Source organism: Akebia trifoliata, chromosome 8 (genome assembly GCF_017979445.1).
Source record: "Akebia trifoliata isolate Shusen 1 chromosome 8, ASM1797944v1, whole genome shotgun sequence".
Lineage (NCBI taxonomy): Eukaryota > Viridiplantae > Streptophyta > Magnoliopsida > Ranunculales > Lardizabalaceae > Akebia > Akebia trifoliata.
In genome coordinates, this window is record NC_141382.1 from 8,133,193 (window position 1) to 8,153,843 (window position 20,651).

The window sequence follows — 20,651 nt, forward strand, 5'->3', positions numbered from 1 at the left end:
TAATGGGCTGTCTAGATAAGGCCCTGTAGCCCAGGCCCGACACATGACAATGCCACCCCCTCAGAAGACCTTGTCCACAAGGTCTGGGAAGTCCTCACTCAGAACTTGATAGTCTACCTAGGTTGCTTCTTCTAGCCCTAACCCTTTCCACTTTACCAACAGTTTTGCTGCTTCTTGGTTCCCCTTTTTCACCATGCGTCGTTGTATGATTTCCTCAGGTTCACGCTTAAAGGTTCCATCTGATGTTGTAGGCGGCAAGGATTCTGATTGCTGATTTCGAGCTCCTAACTTCTTCTTCAAGTTCGATACGTGGAACATCGGGTGGATTTGAGTCGTAGGAGGAAGCTTCAACTTATAGGCAATAGAGCCCAATTTTTCTAGCACTTCGAATGGTCCGTAGAACCGTGGAGAAAGCTTCGAGTTGCGACGTTGGACAACTGACTGCTGCTTGTATGGTTGGAGTCGAAGGTAAACATAATCGCCCACTTCAAAGCTTCTTTCTGTCTTCTTTAAATCAGCGAATCGTTTCATTCGTGCTTGTGCTTCCTGCAAATTGTGTTGAATGATACGGAGAATCTGATCCCTCGACTTTAAGGTATGTTTCACAACTTGATTTTTTGTAGTTCCTGGAGAATAGGGCAATAATTTTGGGTAACTATAAACTGATTCAAAGGGTGTTAGTTTGGTCGATGCATGAACATTGGTATTGTAACACCATTCAGCCAACGGAAGCCATTTGACCCACTCCCTTGGTTTGTCACCTGAAAAACACCATAAGTATTGCTCCATAGCCTTGTTCACGATCTCGGTTTGTCCATCCGTTTGTGGGTGGTAAGCTGAGCTGAACTTCAAGTCAGTCCCCTACAACTTGAATAGTTCATTCCAGAAATTGCTTGTAAAAGTTGGATCCCTGTCTGTTAAAATAGAACTAGGCATGCCATGCAATTTAAAAATATTTGCAACAAATATTTGGGCTATTTTAGAGGCTGTATAGGGATGGGAAACTGGAACAAAATGGGCATATTTAAATAACCTGTCAACCACCACTATAATCACTGAGTACCCTCCCGAAACAAGCAACCCTTCAACAAAATCAAGAGAAATGTTAGTCCAAATTTTAGTAGGAATTGGTAAGGGTTGAAGGAGTCCTGTTGGATGTATGTTTTCTGACTTATTTCTTTGACACACATCACATTCTCGGATTAAGTTTCGGATGTAACCTTTCATGCCTACCCAATAAAATTCAGAACGAATTCTGTGGCTAGTTTTATGGTACCCTGCATGGCCACCCACTGGACTGCTATGTAAGGCTTGTAGAATCTGCAATTTCAGCTCCGGTGTGTTGCTAATATAGAGTCTATCTTTGTAGTAAAGCAACCCTTCCAATACTCTATATTTGTTAGGATCCAATATCCCTTGCTCCACTTTCTGCAACTCAGAATCTTTTCCATAAGAAGCCTTGAGAATGTCCAACCAAGTAGTTGTTGGAACCGTGAGGGCTGCCAATTCTCATTCTTTAGAATCTACCTTTCTAGATAGTGCATCAGCCACCCGATTGTCTTTGCCTTGTTTGTACTCCACTGAGAAATCAAAACCTAACAACTTGGTGATCCATTTTTGTTGAAGAGGTGTTCCAACCTTCTGTTCCAACAAATATTTTAGGCTTTGCTGATCTGTTTACACCTTGAATTTCTGCCCCAATAAGTAAGATCTCCATTTCTTTACAGCAAGTACCAAGGCCATCAATTCTTTCTCATAAGTTGACATTTGTAAAGCCTTCCCACTAATTGCCTGGCTCATAAAAGCAAGTGGCCTTCCCTGTTGCAATAAAACAACTCCAACACCATACCCACAAGCATCACATTGAATAGTAAAAGGATAAGTAAAATCTGGTAGTGCTAAGACCGGAGGGTTAGTAACAGCTTTTTTGAGTTTTTCAAAGGCTTCCTTGGCTGTTTCAGTCCAGGAGAAGGAATTCTTTTTTAAGAGAGAGGTTAAGGGTGTTGCAATGAGGCCATATCCTTTGATAAATTTCCTATAGTAACCTGTGAGTCCTAAGAACCCTCTAAGAGACTTTAAACTGGTGGGAAAAGGCCAACTCAGCATAGCATCAATTTTAGCAGGGTCAGCCTTAACTCCTTTATGGGAAATTAAGTGGCCAAGGTAGCTAACCTCAGAACATCCAAAACTACATTTAGATTTTTTTTGCAAACAATTGATGCTGTTTCAGAATGTCTAAAACAGTTTGTAAATGAACCAAATGTTCTGAAAAGGTTTTGCTATAGACAAGTATGTCATCAAAAAAGACCAAAATGAATTTACGTAGATGAGGCTTGAAAATGTCATTCATTAGGCCTTGGAAAGAAGCGGGTGCATTGGTAAGCCCGAATGGCATTACCAAAAACTCGTAATGACCCTCGTGAGTCCTAAAGGCGGTCTTTTGGATATCATTTGGGTGAACTCGGATTTGATGGTAGCCGGACCTAAGGTCTAATTTGCTGAAAATGGTAGCACCATGTAGCTCATCTAATAATTCATCAACTATTGGTATGGGAAATTTCATTTTGATGGTTTCTTTGTTGAGAGCTCTATAATCAACACAAAGCCTCCAACTACCATCTTGCTTTCTTACCAATAGAACGGGTGAGGAAAATGGCTTTAACTAGGTCGGATTATACCATTATTCAACATTTCATTGACCAACTTTTCTATTTCTGTTTTCTGGAAGTAAGGGTATCTATATGGACCTACACAGACTGGTTTTGTGTCTTTATGGAGTAAGATATGGTGGTCATGTCTTCTAGGTGGAGGTAAACCATTGGGTTCTTCAAAAAGCGATTGGTATTGGTCAATAAGATTACTCAAGGCCGGGTCAATCAGCTGTAAAACTAAGCCCTTATGGTCTTTTTTTAATGCCCTACCAAAATTTTCACCTTCTATCAATGATAAACCTGTGGGTGACATGCCTTGAAGTGTTCTACTCATGCCCATGTAGGAAAATTCCATTTGAAGTTTAGAGAAATCCCATAGAATTGGCCCTAGAGCCCCCTTAACCATTGGACTCCCAAAACAATATCACATCCCCCCAATGCAAGCAAATAAAATTTAGTAGGATAGAAATTACCCTGCATGTGGAGTTTTACCTCAGTACACTTTCCTTCACTACTCATAGCTGCTCCATTTGCTACCTTCACTATCAATCCTTGGGTGGGATGTATTTTGAGCCGAACCTTCTCAGCAATAGAGGGATCCATAAAATTATGGGTGCTTCCCGTATCAATAAGGACCACCACTACACACCCTTGCACCTTGCCCACTAACCTCATGGTTCTTGGATTAGGAGAGCCCGAGAGAGCATGGATGGAAATGTTGGTTCTACCTCTACAATCTCTGGTTCACGTCGCAAACTGCAATCTCCCTTCTCCTTGCTATCCCTTACTGTTAAAGGCTCCTCGTCATTACTAGAATCCTCGCACTCCATAATGAATAACTTAGCTGCCTTGCATTTGTGCCCCGGTCCCCATTTCTCATCACAATTGTAGCAAAGACCCTTCTCTCGCCTTTCCTTCATTTGAATAGGAGATAAGCGCTGCACTGAAACCATAGCCCTCTTCTCGGGAGAAGAAGAAGCAAAGGTCAGCCTTGGGGTGGGAGCACCCCCCTTGACAACCTTCTTTAAGGCCAAAACATTTTCTTCCTGCATCTTAGCCAACCCAAAAGCAATATTCAAAGTTTGTGGGTTCAACATACATACCATGAATCTGATGTCTTCTCTAAGTCCACTAAGGAAACAACTAAGTTTATATGGTTCAGCTAAACCCCTTAACTGATTAGATAAGACTTCAAATTTTGTTTTATAAGCTTCCACGGTAGTAGTTTGCGTCAAATTCGTAAGGGCCTCCATTGGATCTTCATAAGCTGTAGGACCAAACGGTGTTTGCAGCCCCCTAACAAATGCTTCTCAGCTTGTGATTCCACCTGAAGCTTCCAAATCTTGGAACCAAATTAAGGCCTTACCTTCCATGTGGAAGGAAGCCAATAATACTCGATGCTGTGGGTTAGTTTGGTGATAAGCAAAAAACTGATTTGCTCTATAGATCCACCCTTGAGGGTCTTCACCATGAAATTTAGGGAAATCCAAACGGATGGAATGTGTTTGAATTGTCCCATTGTCTTCAAATAATGGATTGACCATTCTTTGCTCATCTATGTTGTCCTCAGGTCTCTTCCCACTACTGCATACCAAGGCTTCAACATTACCAGCCACTGCCTGAAGCTGCTGAGCCAATCCATCCACCAGCTGCTGCAATGACACCTGATTTTGCTACTGGATCTCCTGTGTTTATTTCAATCCAGCAATAGATTCAACAAGTTGTGAATAACGTGCACCAGCTCCACCTTCGGCCATGTGGATCGTTTGGCTCTGATACCACTGTTATGATTCTAACAATAATATTAGAAAGATAGAACAATTGGTTGCTTCGAGGGAACCAAATCCTCCACAAGTTCTGCTAACATTCAACTTACTTCTTCATTCATCACAGAAGATTAAATACAACTTCAGAAATTAACCACCAGCCACTAACAAGTTACTGGACCACTACTACTAACAGCACATTATCCACTAGCAACTTACTAATAGCAACATTATCTATGTTAGGAAATAACCACCAGCCACTAACAAGTTACTGGACCACTACTAACAACATATTATCTATGACAGAAAATAACCAACAGCCACTAACTACAGACTTAATTAAAGCATAACAGATAATAATACCCAACAAGTAATGGGCTGTCTAGATAAGGCCCTGTAGCCCAGGCCCGACACATGACACTTATGAGTATTAGTATTAGTCTTGGATCAGGGACAAGGAACGCATGTTTTGTCAATTTGAAAGGAAAAAAAAAAAAAAAAAACAGGGGTATATATCCAATATCAATAAAAGAGGGGGGCTAAAGCTAAATCTAAATCACCTTATGCGTTTTCATAAATTTGAATTGGGGTGTAAAGAGGGAATACATATCTAATATGGATTAGAATATAAGGATTAACTAAATTTTTTTTCCAAAAAGTTCACAAGGGGCCACAGTCACAAAGTTGGAGTACAGTTTTAAATCGGGAAGGGAAAAGTTCGGAAAAAACGTTAAAAACGATGAAAATAAAAAGACAAAAAATATTTTAAAAATTATGAAAGAATATATATCTACTGAAAATTCATAAAATCTAATTATTATCATCAAATCCCATATTTCTATATTCATGAATTACCAAATTTTATTTTGCATAAAATCCCACATTAAAATAAAAAAAAAAAAAAAGGAAGAGAGAAAATGTTTAAAATTTTGTCTTTGGGAAAAAAATGAGAAAAAATCAACAATTTTGTGACACAGGAAGAAATCATGTTTTTTACTATTTTAATCGTTAGGGATGCAAGTTGTGTTTTAAATGTGATTTTTTAAGAAAATCGTCGATTTTTGTGACTGGTGGAGGCTATAGCCCCAATTAGTCCTTACTTGACTTCACCCCTGATTGTAGCTACGTGAGGTTCAAAAATGATTTGACCTCATTTACATGGGTTTAAGAGTCGTCACCATTCAAAGAGTTAGAAAATCTATAGAAAATTAGATTTAGAAAATCTATTTTTTTAGCTTGTAGTGACTCACAATCAATAGAAAGGGGTTAGGTCTACTTAAGAACTAGGTAAGGAGGCTCATTTGAGGATAAGGAAGGTGTTAAACACCTTGTCCTACCTATCAAATGATGGTTATCAAAGTATGTCCACGGGTGTTAAGCACCTTGTCCACGGATGTTAGGCATCTTGTCCTACCCATCAAAGGATTGTAACGTCTTAGTAACTGTTGTATGTTGTTTAGCTTTATTTCGCTTTTTGGGAGGGTCATCTTGACTTTCTCTTTTGCTTATTCTTGTTTGTTTTTGTGTTTCTTTATCTTATAAACTGATTTTTTTTTCCTTTTTTTTTTTTTTGTTTGTATTTTTTAAGTTCGAGGATATATGAGAAGTTAGGAGCAAAATATGCTATAATTTGATTTGTAAAAATGCAAAGTAGAGACAACGATTAAGTTAAAAATAGAAAATGGGTTTGCTGGATTTTTGTGTGGGCGTAAGACTTGAGTGAAAATTCACTCTTTTGGGCTTCTAGGCATTTCCATACTCTTATGTACTCACTTGTGAGTCATTTTTTGTTGGTTTAATCCATAGGACATGTCCATGAATTGGATACAACTTTGATCGAACCAGAACTTTATGTATGAAGATGTGTCCCTATGAGATTGTTTTTATTAGCTTAAAGAGTTAGGTATAGATCTAAGAAAACCTTTACCTTTAACTCTTAACCCTTTCGAAACATGAAGTGGTGTGTATTCAAAATGTATGCATGGATTGTTCTCAAGAAATTTACTACATGAAATTATAAAAGGGAATATCACTTCAAGAAGATAGATTACTATCTTCTTCTTTAACTATGAAAGTAAAAGCAAAGAAATCGAAGTAAGAAATATATAGTCCTTGGAATTTAAATGAACTGGAATAACAAGAACTTGATACTAGTATAGCAAAACAGTAATATCTTTCTCCCCACCTTAGTTTCTTCCTCTTCTTTCTTCTTCTTCTTTGCTCTTCTTGCTAAAAAGGCTCTAGGAAGGATGAGTGGTCACTTGGACAAAATTTTGTGGCTTAAAAGGACTTTTAGAAACACAATTGATAGAGTTTAAGCATGCTAGAACTTCTCCTTTTTTACCTAGGATCGAGTCTCAATTTATAGGCTTTTGGTAGACTCTTAGGATAAACTTATCCAATTTCTTTAAATTCCCAATATTCACAAGAAAACCACAAAGAAAGACTTCAATGACTTCTATCATGTTGTCTTTGATTGTCTTTTGCACTTCTATAAGTCTTACCATTCTTAATGATCAAAGGGTAGAGGTGTTAAAGCATTCAAAGTTCTAAACAATTCTAATTGAAAGATAGGAGTACTAAAATTCGTTGACTTTTGGTTACGTTCTAGAGAATAAACATTAATGGCATATATTATAAATTTGGTTTTTGGACTTTTTAGTTACTTACCTTAAATGAATCTCGACCAACTTGAGGGTAGATGGATCTTTGCACACAAATTTTAGAGAATTCTCTTGGTTGAACAAAAGAGTCAAGGCCTCTTGAATTTGGCCAATTTACAAAAAAATCATATAAACTAAGCCTTGAATAAGGGATTGAAGGAATGGGCTTAAGTGTAAATCACTATAATTGAGTCTCAACCAATTGGGGACGCAAGGGTAATTAGTCACATGTGGGGACCAAACGAGACCTTGAATCAAAATTGAAGGATTTGAAGAATTACTAGAAGATCTTGGTAGGAAAATTAGGAGAAGCCTAATGCAAGGGCATTGTGGGAAGTGGAGAGGATTTTCTTAAGGAATAAACTACTTAGGAAAGGGTCTAAAAAGTCATTTTCTTAAGAAAATCTTGAGCACACTTAGCCTCATAACTACATAACTAAATTGGCTTTAGGTGAGTGAAGGCCAAAGCAAAAATGCCTTGCATGTATGTATGTGAGTAAAAATTAAGGCAAAAATGACTTGTATAACTACCAAGTAAATGTAAGTACAAGAGATGGTCGCCCTTTAAGTGACTAATGACTAGGCAAGCTTATGCTTGGCCGTTAGGCATCAAAGGGCAGGTTAAATATAAATGCCATGACTGACTTAGTTATTCTTGAAGTAGGTCATCCCACTCGATTGATAAAAACTCTCTTGAGTTCATCTTCCTTACTATATTCGATTAAGCTCTTGGACTTGTTCGGTCAAATTGGGGTGTCTACATCTATTTTTCTCTATATCTATCTAAAATGATATCCACAATATTCACTTTCCCATGATATTCAAATTCCATTGAATTAAAAAAATTTTACAATCAAACATACCATTACAAATCAATTATTATTTTCTAGGGATTAACATAAGTATTTTGTGGATGGAAAGCCAACCTTGAGTTGAGGCTAGCATTTTCCTTATTTGTAACTGTGAGTGGTGCTAAATGATGTGGGATCCATGTCATCCCATAATGCCATGTGGCATCATCCTGGGCATAATGGGTGTCAGAAGTACCCAATAGACAAGTGACACCTGGGGCGAATGTAAGGGACCACATGGAAGAAAAACGAATTTGACCTAGAATAAGCTAGCAAATGAACGCACCCGAAACGAGGACCAATAGGGGAGGGACACGCCCCAGTCTGGTATTGGCAATGATAGAGGGGCGACGTGGCCATTGGACACAGGTGCTCCTAACAAAAGAATAGGGCGTGATAACAATATGTCAGAGACCCATAAATACTCTATTTGGTCAAAGAGAGGCACACAAATTTCAAGATCTTATCAAACAGGGCGCAATTATTTGTATGTTGTGTCGTTACAAAACACATCAATGCATAAAAGGAAAATGATACATACATCACGCCCTAAATTAATTTAAAAAGACACCAAATATGTCTTCAACCCTTTCAAAATTTTATAAAAGAAAAGAATCATGATAATCTGATTTACCCACGTGGCATACTCAATCGACACCCATGACGTGATAGGCTCGAGAATCATAAATCTACTCTCCTCATAATACAAAACCATGGTTCCCCATGAAAAGATACAGTTTGATATCCCTAAGAAAGTAGATCTACAATATTCGAACTTCTCACGTCAAGGGTGTTAATTGAGTATTCCACGTGCTTAAATCAGATTATCATGACTCAAAAGAAAACTCTGAAGGAGAGGGAATTTCTCTCAAACAAGCTTTTTTTAAAGAAGGGACTTTGAAGTAAGGTTATAATCATCTAAAATAAAGAAGGGCCATGTACATTCCAAATAGAATATTTGATTTAGAAGATTGGTATGTTACAAGTAAAAAAATATTGGGGTGGCAATAGAATTTCTCATTTTTGAATCCAAGGAGGTATGTCCAATTTCCATAACAATAAAGGAGATAAATTAAACTTTACACTTTAGTTTCAACCTTGAAGTATTCATTATTCATGAAAGCTTCTATTTCCACATCAATATATTCTTAGAGCACTAATACATATGAAACCAAATAATGAATGAATTATACACACCCAATAATTCTTATCAACTGCACGTACAACCCCAACCCAGAACATATATACCCAATATATTTATATGAGAAACCCATACTCCACAGATCAATGTGTCGTATGAGCCGAATCCGAGTACCCAATACCCTTCCGAGAAGTCGGGAAGATCACGAACACAAGACTAGACATAAAGCCGATACCGAGTGGTAAATTCAGCAACAACTGCATAGTATTAGCCCCATCTCCATCAAAGAAACACTTCTGAACGTCAGAATCACTAAAAGCTAAGGAAAGAAACATCAAACAAGAGAAGAAAGCATGAACAAAATCCACAATACGTATTCTCATCTTCCCCAAATCCTTTAATCTAATAATTGTCTCCCCATCTTCTCCAGAATCACAATTGAAAATGTAAAAGCTCTTAGTGGTGGCAATACCATAGTAATGCTTACCATCAAATCCTACAAAACTATCTGTAAAGGAGAAGAAGAAACATGATAGAGAGCAAAGTAAGACAAGAAAGATGGTGAGGTAGATGTTTGAAGAATGGCAATCTCCGCGGTTAGAGAAGGAGGGTATGAGAGCTTGGAAGGTGAGGACTGTGCCGCTTGGTAAGAGCTTTACTAGGTTTGCCGCAGAGCCTAGAGTCTTGTCAACGACGATGGAGGGGGAGTTTGTGGGTGCATTTTGAGGTGGTGGGGGTAAAGTTTTTGATGATGGGTTTGTTTGATATAATTCTTCTTTGGTTGAAGAAATTGAAATAGAAGATAATTCAGCCATAGAAGGAGTTTTAATTATTTGTGCTGGAAAGTTACTTTAAGAGATGGAAATGGTGATGAGTTTATATATGGGTTTTAAAGGGGGGCGAAGAGAGGGAGAGTTTGGATGTTTTTTTGGTTGGAGTGTGAGATGCATGCAAGTGATAACGTAAGAGAAGTATTATTATAAGAGATTGCCTAATTTGTGTAGTATAAGAAACTAAGAAAGAATGTTAGACGGAAAATTTAATTGATATTTCAAGTAAATTTTATATTTCTTAGTATTGGAAGATGAAAGATCAGGTTCATCTATTGTAAAAGTGGAAAGTAGTTTATATTCTAACCAATTTTTCTCAATACTGTAAAAATACGTATTGGTCGATTGGAGTTTCTCTTGTTGTTGTTGTTGCTGCTAAAAGTCAATCTAAGATTTCACGGAACCATTTTACTTTCACTTAATCTGGTTCTGTATCAGACTTGATCAAATTGCTTGATTCAGGTTGGATCGGATAATTCCGAACAGTTCAACATTTCTTCTGCTATACTTCTTTGCTAATTGTTATACTATTATATTCTATCATTATAATCCTTTTATTTTTGTAAGAATTCATGTTATATAGTGGAAAAGAATATTACAAAAGACCTAAAAGTATAATTTTCAAAGTTATATATCATTCGAATCTAGACGAATATAAGGATGGATCCATATCAGACTTGCATCCAACTCGAATCAAGGTACATCAAACCATATTCAACCCATTATTTAATTCGGATTTCGAATTAAATCCAAAGCATTTTATGCCCTACTGTAAACGTGGGAGCCAGTGGACCCAATAGACAGCCCTTACTTAATCTAAATTGTTTGTTTGATCTGTTAAGGTTGTTTGAGGTTAGTTAAATCCATGTTTCTTTACGAAGATGTTACTGTTGACGAGTCAAATTAAACACCTTCTGAAGGACATTTTAATATTAAATCAACATTCAAGAAAACGTTTGAGAGTTAAGTTTTTTATACACGTTTGACCAAAACTTTGTATCTCATTCTTACTTTAAAAAATAAATGTAAAACTGCACGAGGCTAATAATTCATTCATTGAAGATTTCAAGATGCATGACGCCTTCAACATGTTTTCTATGTTTTGTAACTGTAACAGAGATTTGCTATTTCAAAATGAGTCGTTATAAACTGACTCAAAAAAAAAAAAAAAAGCAGTTTTATAGTCCTTTCTCAATGGTATTTTCAAAAACATTAAAAAAAAAAATTAGAAAAAATTACTTATGAAATTATCATTCAGCCATCCCATTTTTGTTTAGATGATCAACTAACAATATGATGATACATGTAAAAGTTGATGGATACTAAATTAAGGATCAATTAATATTGGACTGATTTTTATATTAAAGTTAGTCGAACAAATGACAATTAAATTGGATGGTTATGATCAATGGGAGGGCTTATTGGAAAAAAAAAAAAAAAAGCAAATGTATACGAAATTCTTGTGTCCAATCACAACCAAGCAAGCAAGGGTTCCCTTCCTTGAATATTGTTTAAGATGATATGTTAAGTTGCACGTTAAAGGTCAAAAAGGTGAGGAATGATTCAACTAATCATACTTATCATGATTAATATTAAAAGCAAAGACGGTACTAACTACGATAATTGTTAATAAAAAATATATAAAATAAAAAAAAACATCTTGAATGTATTTTTCATGTACATTTCTGACTTCATTTATGAGAGACAATGAGATTGGGTCAACATTCATGCATGTTAATACTGTTAATACAAAAGCTGGGATGATTATGATTTGACACAGTCCAATCAATTAAGATTATAACAAGAAATGAAGAAGATTAGATGATGATGAAGTTGATAATTATCATTATGATCACTAATTGTTAGTTGGGAAGTCAGAACACGACAGCGGCGAGGTTGCTAATGACTAAGATAAACACTAATCTTCGTTCTGTCAATTCAGATGATGGGAGATACAACATTATTATTTATGCCTAATATGGTCAACATGATATCTGTTGTATGGTTAGTGGTGAAGCTAAGGCTTCTATTATTCAAAGTAGGTAAAAACTAAACCATGTTTTAAAATAACAATAATGTCGTTATAGTCTTCCTAACCAAAGTTTTAAAACTCAAAAGATTAATTCAGACTCGACTCCAGAATGTAGACCAAGTAGAGTCAAGTTGAAAACTCAAGACACCATGTGAAAAAACAGGAAAATGATGGCCATAGACCATCGACTCTATGGATTCAATCATTGACAATGACTCTATTGAGACTAAAAATTGAGAATAATTTTCTATGGACCATGATGAGTTTAATCATAGAGTATTTAGATACTCTTGAAAATTGGGTGATGAGTTTTATCAAGAAGGATTTAGAGGCTCAAAATATGATAAGATGAACTTGATCGATGAAAGATTCAAATGTTCAAATTAGGGGAGATTGATCACAATGCTAATGCAATGAGTGGTAAAAGAGTTGTGAAGCTTCTTTGATGGAAAGAAAGACATAGAGAAGATCTTATAGTGGGTTCTTTTTATTTGCAAGTAAGATATTTGATGAAATACTCAAACAAAATGATGCATACGTGGGATTCCACCAGTGAAAAGACAAAAAAACCAAGATCAATGTGCTCAGAAGAGCTTGAGCTCTGATACCATGTGAAAAATGAAATTGACTGATTTTCTTAGATTCTTAGATGAATTACAATGAACCCTAGTAGGATTTATATAGAAAAATAAATCTAAAAAATCAAATCCTAATCTAATCTAATCAAATCCTTTATAATACGATCATATCTATTATGAGATTTATCCAAATCACTACAGAAATGATTTGGTGTGTCATAAAATACCTTATTACAATGCATTATGATTAATATCATATCAACCAACCAATTACTCCAACAGACCGATTTGCTAGAGAAGGGGATAACTATAAATATAAGAGGATCATGAGATTTGAATGGGGTATGACATACCCGAGAGTGGAGGAAAATATACACTCAACACTCTCTTCCACCCATAAGGGTGGAAAGAATTGAACCCGTGACCTATATGAACCTACCGCTCTAATATCATGTGAAATATTAAAATCTGATGTATTTTTTAGGATGATTACATGGCCTTAATAGGATTTATATAGAAATTAGTAACAAATTCTAATAGATAAGATAACCACAATTAATTCAAATCTCAATTTAATATACCTCGAATCTCTAACTAATCTACCTTATCTAAATCTCTTTAAACATGATTTGGTGTATCGTTGTACACCTTATTACAATGATTCACATCTAATATTCTAACACATTGGATCAAATGAATACAAAATTCTTATGTCGAATCAAAACCAAACAAGGGTTCCCTTGAATTCTTTAAAATAATATGTTAAGTTGCACGTTAAAGGTGAAAATAGTGAGGAATGATTCAACTTAGCATACTAATCAAGATTAATATTAAAAGCGAAGACTGTAATAACTGCAATAATTGTTAATCAAAAAATATATAAAATAAAATAAAAACATCTTGAATGTATTATTCATGTCCATTTCTGGTTTGATTTATGAGATACAATGAGATTGGGTCAACATTCATGCATGTTAATACTGTTAATACAAAAACTGAGTTGATTATGATTTGAAGCATTTGTGGAGGATATTTTTTGTTGGGTACCAAGGGGTGACATGTGGCACCTAAGGATTCAAATTAGGTACGGAGATTCGAGCCAGTTCGTCCAAGGGTAAGCTCGGTGGCTAGATTACAAATCAATCATGGGTTCAAGTCTTGGTTGGTTGGGACAATATTGGGTCAAGGACACGTGGTAGAACTGTTCAACTAGCTCAAATTCCTAAAAAATAATGATTACATCAAAAGTGGTTAAAATCTTGATGAGGGAAAGTATTAAGAAATAAGGAATGTATGATGACAGAATATTGACTAGATATGTCTCAAAATCTCCATTTAAATTAGATAAAGATAAAATCAATAACCTGATTTAAAGGGATCCTAGGGTTTCATCTCTATAAATAAATGAGCAGATGTATTAAAATGTATGAGTTCTCTTTTTTCTAAATTTTACATTATTTTTGTACTACGATTTTGACTTGGACGTCGGAGAGGTGTTGTTGCAAGCATACTCAAAAGAATGAGGGGAAGAAATCGTGAGGCATTATCACATATCTCAAAGTAGGATAAGTTTTTTACATCTACAATTTAACGTCATTTGTAGGAGCTAAACACAAACCACAAAAAACCACATGGTACAATCTAGATTTCAATCACAAGTTAGAGGCTATCTTAAAAATCAGCCTTCATGGATTTAGATTCTGAGTTAGGGTTTTCATGGGATTGGGTATTTTTATTTATTTATTAAAGTTCGCCAAGGGATGAACGATCGATAGGTGATCAGATTTTTTATCGTTAGAGGAAGATCGACAAACCGATTTCACGAAATGGGGTTAATAAGGGGAAGATTTCGAAAAAGATGTTGTCGATCAAGAAGAGAAAAATTGAAGAAAATGGCTGTTGATTTTGTACAATTAGGGTGGGTATAACGAGATCATGGAGATGGTGACTAAACATAGGTTGAAAGTTCAGGTTGTGATGTCGTTTCATCAATGTAGAGGGAACGCTGGTGATTCTTGCACGTATGTTCACCATATTTTGCTTGCAAGATAAAAGCAACCTAGCTTAAAGTAAAACAAGGTGTGAGAAAGTCAAAAAGGTATGAGGCTAAACTTTGGTGCATATCTCTTACATCAATCTTGATGTATGAGACATCTTTTCCATATTTAAAAAGGGTAAAAGGTACTTTTAAAAGGTTAAACTTTAATGCATTTCTCACACGTCAATCTTGATGTAAAGGACATTTTTTTTTCATGTAAAAAAAAGGGAGTCAGAACATGTACAACAATAAGTAATAATTAATGATTGAGAGGTAAATACTCAAGATAGGATGTGGTGTATCCTTGTTGGTAAATCTTGGCAGTAACATGGATTGAATTAAGTGGACATTGGGTTAAATTGAGTGCAGAGCACCACATCTAGTTGGATGTGTATGGAAGCCATACAACAAATAAGTTTGGTGAACTTCTTCATGAAAAGATTAAAGGTGTGCGTGTCCATAAATATCAAAGTTTATGCCCATCGAAACCCACCTCGTGTATGAGTAAACAAAAAGGTAATAAGGGCGACCTTTGTCCTATTTGATTTATTGGAGACCCCCAATTCCCACCAAATTATATTGAGTCAATAAGTCGTTCGGGGCTTAATCACATCGAGTCAATTTCTTGGTAGTTGTTGACTTGACAAATAAGGCTTGAGGACTAATTTTGTACCGAGTTCAATGAATCGAAGGATTTCACTAAGTTGAGTTACTAAGTTCGTAATTTGAAAATTTGATCGAATCAAAGGGACTCTGTCAATTATGTTCGACGAACAATTGGTGTGGTCCGAGTCGACTCAACTCGATCATCCCCCGTCTAGAACGGGAGGTAAATTTCGAAACACTCACGCATCACTCGCTAGTGAGTTTCTGTATTGCTTTTGAGTGACTAATTTGTACACATTGGATTGCACCTAGTAACAAGGGCACCCTTACGAGGATGGCACCATAAGATAAGAATCGGAGTTCATTACCGATATCTTGCCCTTCTAGGAAAATCAAATTCACAGCAAATTAATTAATTAAAATTTGATTAGACTGGACTCTAGGTTCCATCGAGCTCATTAAGCAAAGCTAATCAAAAGTTGCACCAATTGCACTTCTTGATCGTGAACAGTGCCTAGCGCAATCTTGCCCTGTAGTTCTACGTGAATTCAGGGGATAGACTACGTCTATTCAAGACGAGAGGTGATCTAAGAGTGCCCTTGCTCAGCATTGTGCGCCACCTCTCCTCTGGAGATTAAACTGGCTGTTCCGATTTCAGAGATTTGGGTTGGAGGCTTTGATTAATCCTTTGAACCAGTTAGGAGCTGTCTAGTAATAGGCACCCAGTTCTCACGTGTGAATTTCTCCCTCCTATTGTGTGCAATTTGGTAGTGTATGTTAGGTAGGAGATCGCAGAAAAATCCAATTGTATTTGATCCGGAGATCACAAGGTCTCACCCTCTACCTAAGGTTAGAAGAGAAAGCAACACCGTTCTCACTCCACCAATCCCAGAAATGGATCCACATCCACTTCCACCTCATCACATCCATGAGGATCAACGAACGCTCAATGAGTTGTTCGCACCTATTACTGCCAACCCTCCATCATGTATAATTTTACCTGCCGCTAACGTGGCACAATTTGAAATTCGGGCAGCCACCATCAATATGCTACCCAAATTCCACGGTTTCGAAAGCGAACAACCGTACAATCACCTCAATAAATTCTTGACCTTATGCCAAACATTCAAAAATGGTCACCTCGACGATGAGAATGTCAAGCTTAGGTTATTCCCTCTCTCTCTCGAAGACCATGCTGCGGCTTGGTTAAACTCTTTATCCTCCAACTCTATCACTACATGGGATGAGTTGTCGAGAAAATTCATGGCCAAATTCTTCCCTATGGCGAAGACGGAACAATTCAAAAATGCCATTCGGAACTTCAAGGGAAGACCGGATGAAGAATTCTCCCAGACTTGGGAAAGGTTCAATGACCTTCTTGTCAAGTGTCCACATCATGGGATAGACAAAGCCCAATTAGTTAATTTCTTTTACCGAGGTCTCCCAACAGCCCAGCGTATTCTTCTCGAGTCTATGCATCAGGGTAAATTCATGAATCAAACTCCTAATCAAGCTTATGAATTCTTAGTCGAATTGGCTGAGAATGCTCGAAATTGGAGCACAAACATAGGGGATTTTGATAGAGGAGATTTAGGAGTCAAGAAGCCGGGCATGTATGAGGTTAAGTCTGATCCTGAACTTAAGAGTGTCATGAATAGCCTTGTGAGTAGCTTACAAAGTCTCAATAAGAAGTTCGACGCTTTCAGTGTCAAATCCAATTTCCACGAAGCCACTCCAATTCTACAAGTTGCCACAGAGACATTTTCATCATGTCAGCTGTGTGAGAATTTCAATCATTCTACAGAGAATTGTCCCACCTTGACTCTCTCGCAGTCAGAGCAAGCCAATGCTGTTGGAAATTACAGCACGTATAGGAAACCCACTCCTAACTCCTATAGTCAGACGTACCATCCCGATAATAGGTTTCACCCCAATTTCTCCTATCGACAAAGTGAACCTATCCAATCAGGAGGTCCTCCAGGGTTTCAGAAAAATTTCAATCGTCAAACTCATGCCAGTGCGAACCTATCTTTGGTTCCGCAGCCATCTTATTCTTCACCTCAAAATTCTGATCAACGGGCGATCGTTGTCGACCCTATGACCAATTACTCTCCTCCTGTTGCTCAACCAAACTCAGCATTGGAATCAATGATGGCTGAGATATTAAAGCAACAACAGCAACTCATACATCAACAAATCCAAACTACCCAGAGCCAGTCTCAGACCAACCAGGTCACTGCGCAAGCAATCAAAAATTTAGAGGTTCAGATGGGTCAGTTAGCTTCATCCATAGGAGAGAAAAACAAAGGCCAGTTTCCCAGTCAAACTGTGCCTAATCCAGCAGGAACTGTTCCAAGAGGACAGTATGAAATCAATAGTCAGGCAGGTCCCTCTAATTCTGTCCAAGCCGTCCACACCTTACGATCTGGCAAATTGGTGGACAATAAAGTTGAAATGCCTGAGGAGGTTCTATCCAAAGAAACAACCTCTAGTGCACCTTCCACAGAAAAAGAAGACCAGTCTAAGGAAACACCTCCTCCTCTCGAAAGTCGAGTAATCATTCCCAAAGCTCCGTTCCCTCATAGACTTCTAGACAACAAAAAGGGAAAACAATTGGAAGGAATTCTAGAAGTGTTCAAAAATGTTCAAATAAATATTCCCTTCCTTGACGCAATTCGTCAAATTCCCTCATATGCCAAGTTTCTCAAAGATCTCACCACAGTGAAGCGAAAAACTCCTGTGCCAAGAGAGGCTATGATGACAGCCCAGTCTTCCTGTCTGATTCAGCAGACAATTGTTCCTAAATTCAAGGACCCAGGCTGTCCTACAATTTCTGTGCACATTGGAGAAACGATGATTGAGAAATGTCTATTAGATCTTGGGGCTAGTGTGAATCTTCTTCCTTTCTCAGTCTACCAGCAATTAGGTTTAGGTGAACTTAAACCTACGGATATCACTCTGAGTCTAGCAGATAGATCGGTGAAGATTCCCAAGGGAATAGTGGAGGATGTGATTATCAAGGTGAAGGATTTCTACTTTCCTGCCGACTTCGTAGTTCTTGACACTGAACCTGTCATTAACCCAAATTTTCATGTTCCAGTCATCTTAGGAAGACCCTTCTTAGCCACTTCCGATGCAGTCATCAAGTGTCGCAATGGTATCATGACCCTATCATTTGGGGACATGAAGGTCAAAATGAATGTCTTCCAAAATAAGTTTCAATCTACTGACATGGATGATTTGGAAGAAGTCAACATGATCGACACCCTGGTCAGTAGCACTTTTGAGGAAGCGGAGAACACGGATCCGCTAGAAGAGTATTTTGGCCAATTCGGCCTTGAGTTCGATACTGAGAAATCCATCAGGGAGGTGAACTCTCTTCTTGAATCTGTCCCTATGACGGATTGGCAGCCAAAAATTCAGAGCCTGTCCTCTCTCTCGTCATCTCCAATAGTGGAAGAAATTCCAAAGCTTGAGTTAAAGCAATTGCCTGATACGCTGAAATATGCATTTTTGGGTAATGCTGAAACTTTTCCTGTCATTATCTCCCCTACTCTAGAAAAATCACAAGAAAATCGGTTACTTGACGTTCTGCGCGAAAATCGAGAAGCTATTGGATGGACCATAGCTGATATCAAAGGCATCAGTCCTTCTGTGGTCATGCATCAAATTCATCTTGAGGAAAATTTCAAACCATCGAGAGAACCACAGAGGCGACTCAATCCGGTGTTACAAGAGGTCGTCCGAAAAGAAGTCATCAAACTTTTAGATGCGGGTATTATATACCCCATCTCGGATAGTAAATGGGTTAGTCCAGTTCAGGTTGTCCCTAAAAAGTCGGGTGTCACAGTTGTGACAAATCAGGATAATGAACTCATACCTACTCGAGTCCAAACCGGATGGAGAGTTTGTATAGACTACCGAAAACTGAATACGATGACACGTAAGGATCACTTCCCTCTTCCATTCATCGATCAGATGCTTGAACGTTTAGCCGGTCATGCCTATTATTGTTTTCTTGATGGATATTCGGGATACAACCAGATCCCAATTGCTCCTGAAGACCAAGAAAAAACAACGTTTACCTGTCCATTTGGGACCTTCGCCTATCGACGTATGCCCTTTGGGCTATGTAATGCTCCTGCCACCTTTCAAAGGTGCATGTTGAGTATATTTTCTGATATGGTCGAAGACTTTCTTGAAGTCTTCATGGACGATTTTTCTGTATTTGGGTCGAGTTTTGATGACTGTTTGGATCATTTGAAGTTAGTTTTGAAAAGATGTCGAGAGAAGCACCTCGTGCTAAATTGGGAAAAATGTCACTTCATGGTTACCTCTGGGATAGTTCTAGGGCACATTATTTCCCACAAAGGAATTGAGGTAGATAAAGCCAAAGTCGATCTCATCGCAAATCTCCCTCCACCTAGAACTGTGAAAGAAGTTCGTTCGTTCCTAGGGCACGCAGGGTTTTACAGAAGGTTCATCAAAGACTTCGGAAAAATTTCAAAACCCCTGTGTGATTTGTTAGCCAAAGACATTTCTTTCGAGTTTTCTACCGCTTGTTTATCCGCCTTTGAGAAGCTGAAAACTGAGTTGACCTCAGCACCTATTATCCAACCACCCAATTGGGATCTCCCATTTGAGGTGATGTGTGATGCATCCGATTACGCTATAGGTGCTGTATTGGGGCAACGAGTTGACAAACTCCCCCATGTCATCCAGTATGCCAGCAAGACGCTTAATGATGCCCAGCTCAATTATTCCACCACGGAAAAGGAACTACTAGCAGTAGTTTTTGCCTTAGATAAATTCGTTCCTATCTTATAGGGTCCAAAGTAGTCATTTTCACTGACCACGCAGCGCTGAAATACCTTCTTGCCAAGAAGGATGCAAAAGCGAGGTTGATACGATGGATCCTTCTTCTTCAAGAGTTTGATCTCGAAATTCGAGACAAAAAGGGATGTGAGAATGTGGTTGCAGACCACCTATCTAGGCTAGTAGTTGAAACTCTCTCTGACTCTCTTCCGATTTCTGAAAATTTTCCTGACGAGCAAATCATGGCAGTTTCTATTTCTGACACACCTTGGTATGCTGACATTGTCAACTACCTGGTGACAGGTCAAACTCCCACCTCTTGGAGTAAACAAAATCGCCTGCGCTTCCTCGCCCAAGCCAAATGGTTCTTCTGGGATGATCCGTATTTATTTAAATACTGTCCAGACCAGATAATTCGTCGGTGTGTTGATGAGAGAGAACAAAGTGGTATTCTCGAGTTCTGCCACAATCATGCTTGTGGTGGGCATTTTGGAGGAAAGAAAACAGCAGCTAAAATCTTACAGTGTGGTTTTTATTGGCCCACAATCTTTCGTGACGCTCATTTCTTTGCTAAATCTTGTGATAGATGTCAACGTCTAGGAAAAATCAGTCGAAGAAATGAAATGCCCCAACAACCAATTTTGATCATCGAAATCTTCGATGTTTGGGGCATTGACTTC

General features: G+C 37.7%; 1 pseudogene; it reads right to left on the reverse strand.

The window, feature by feature from the left end:
- Positions 1–9,128: 9,128 nt before the first annotated feature.
- On the reverse strand, positions 9,129–9,916 carry LOC147395881 (protein DMP10 pseudogene; annotated as a pseudogene).
- Between the last annotated feature and the right edge of the window lie 10,735 nt (positions 9,917–20,651).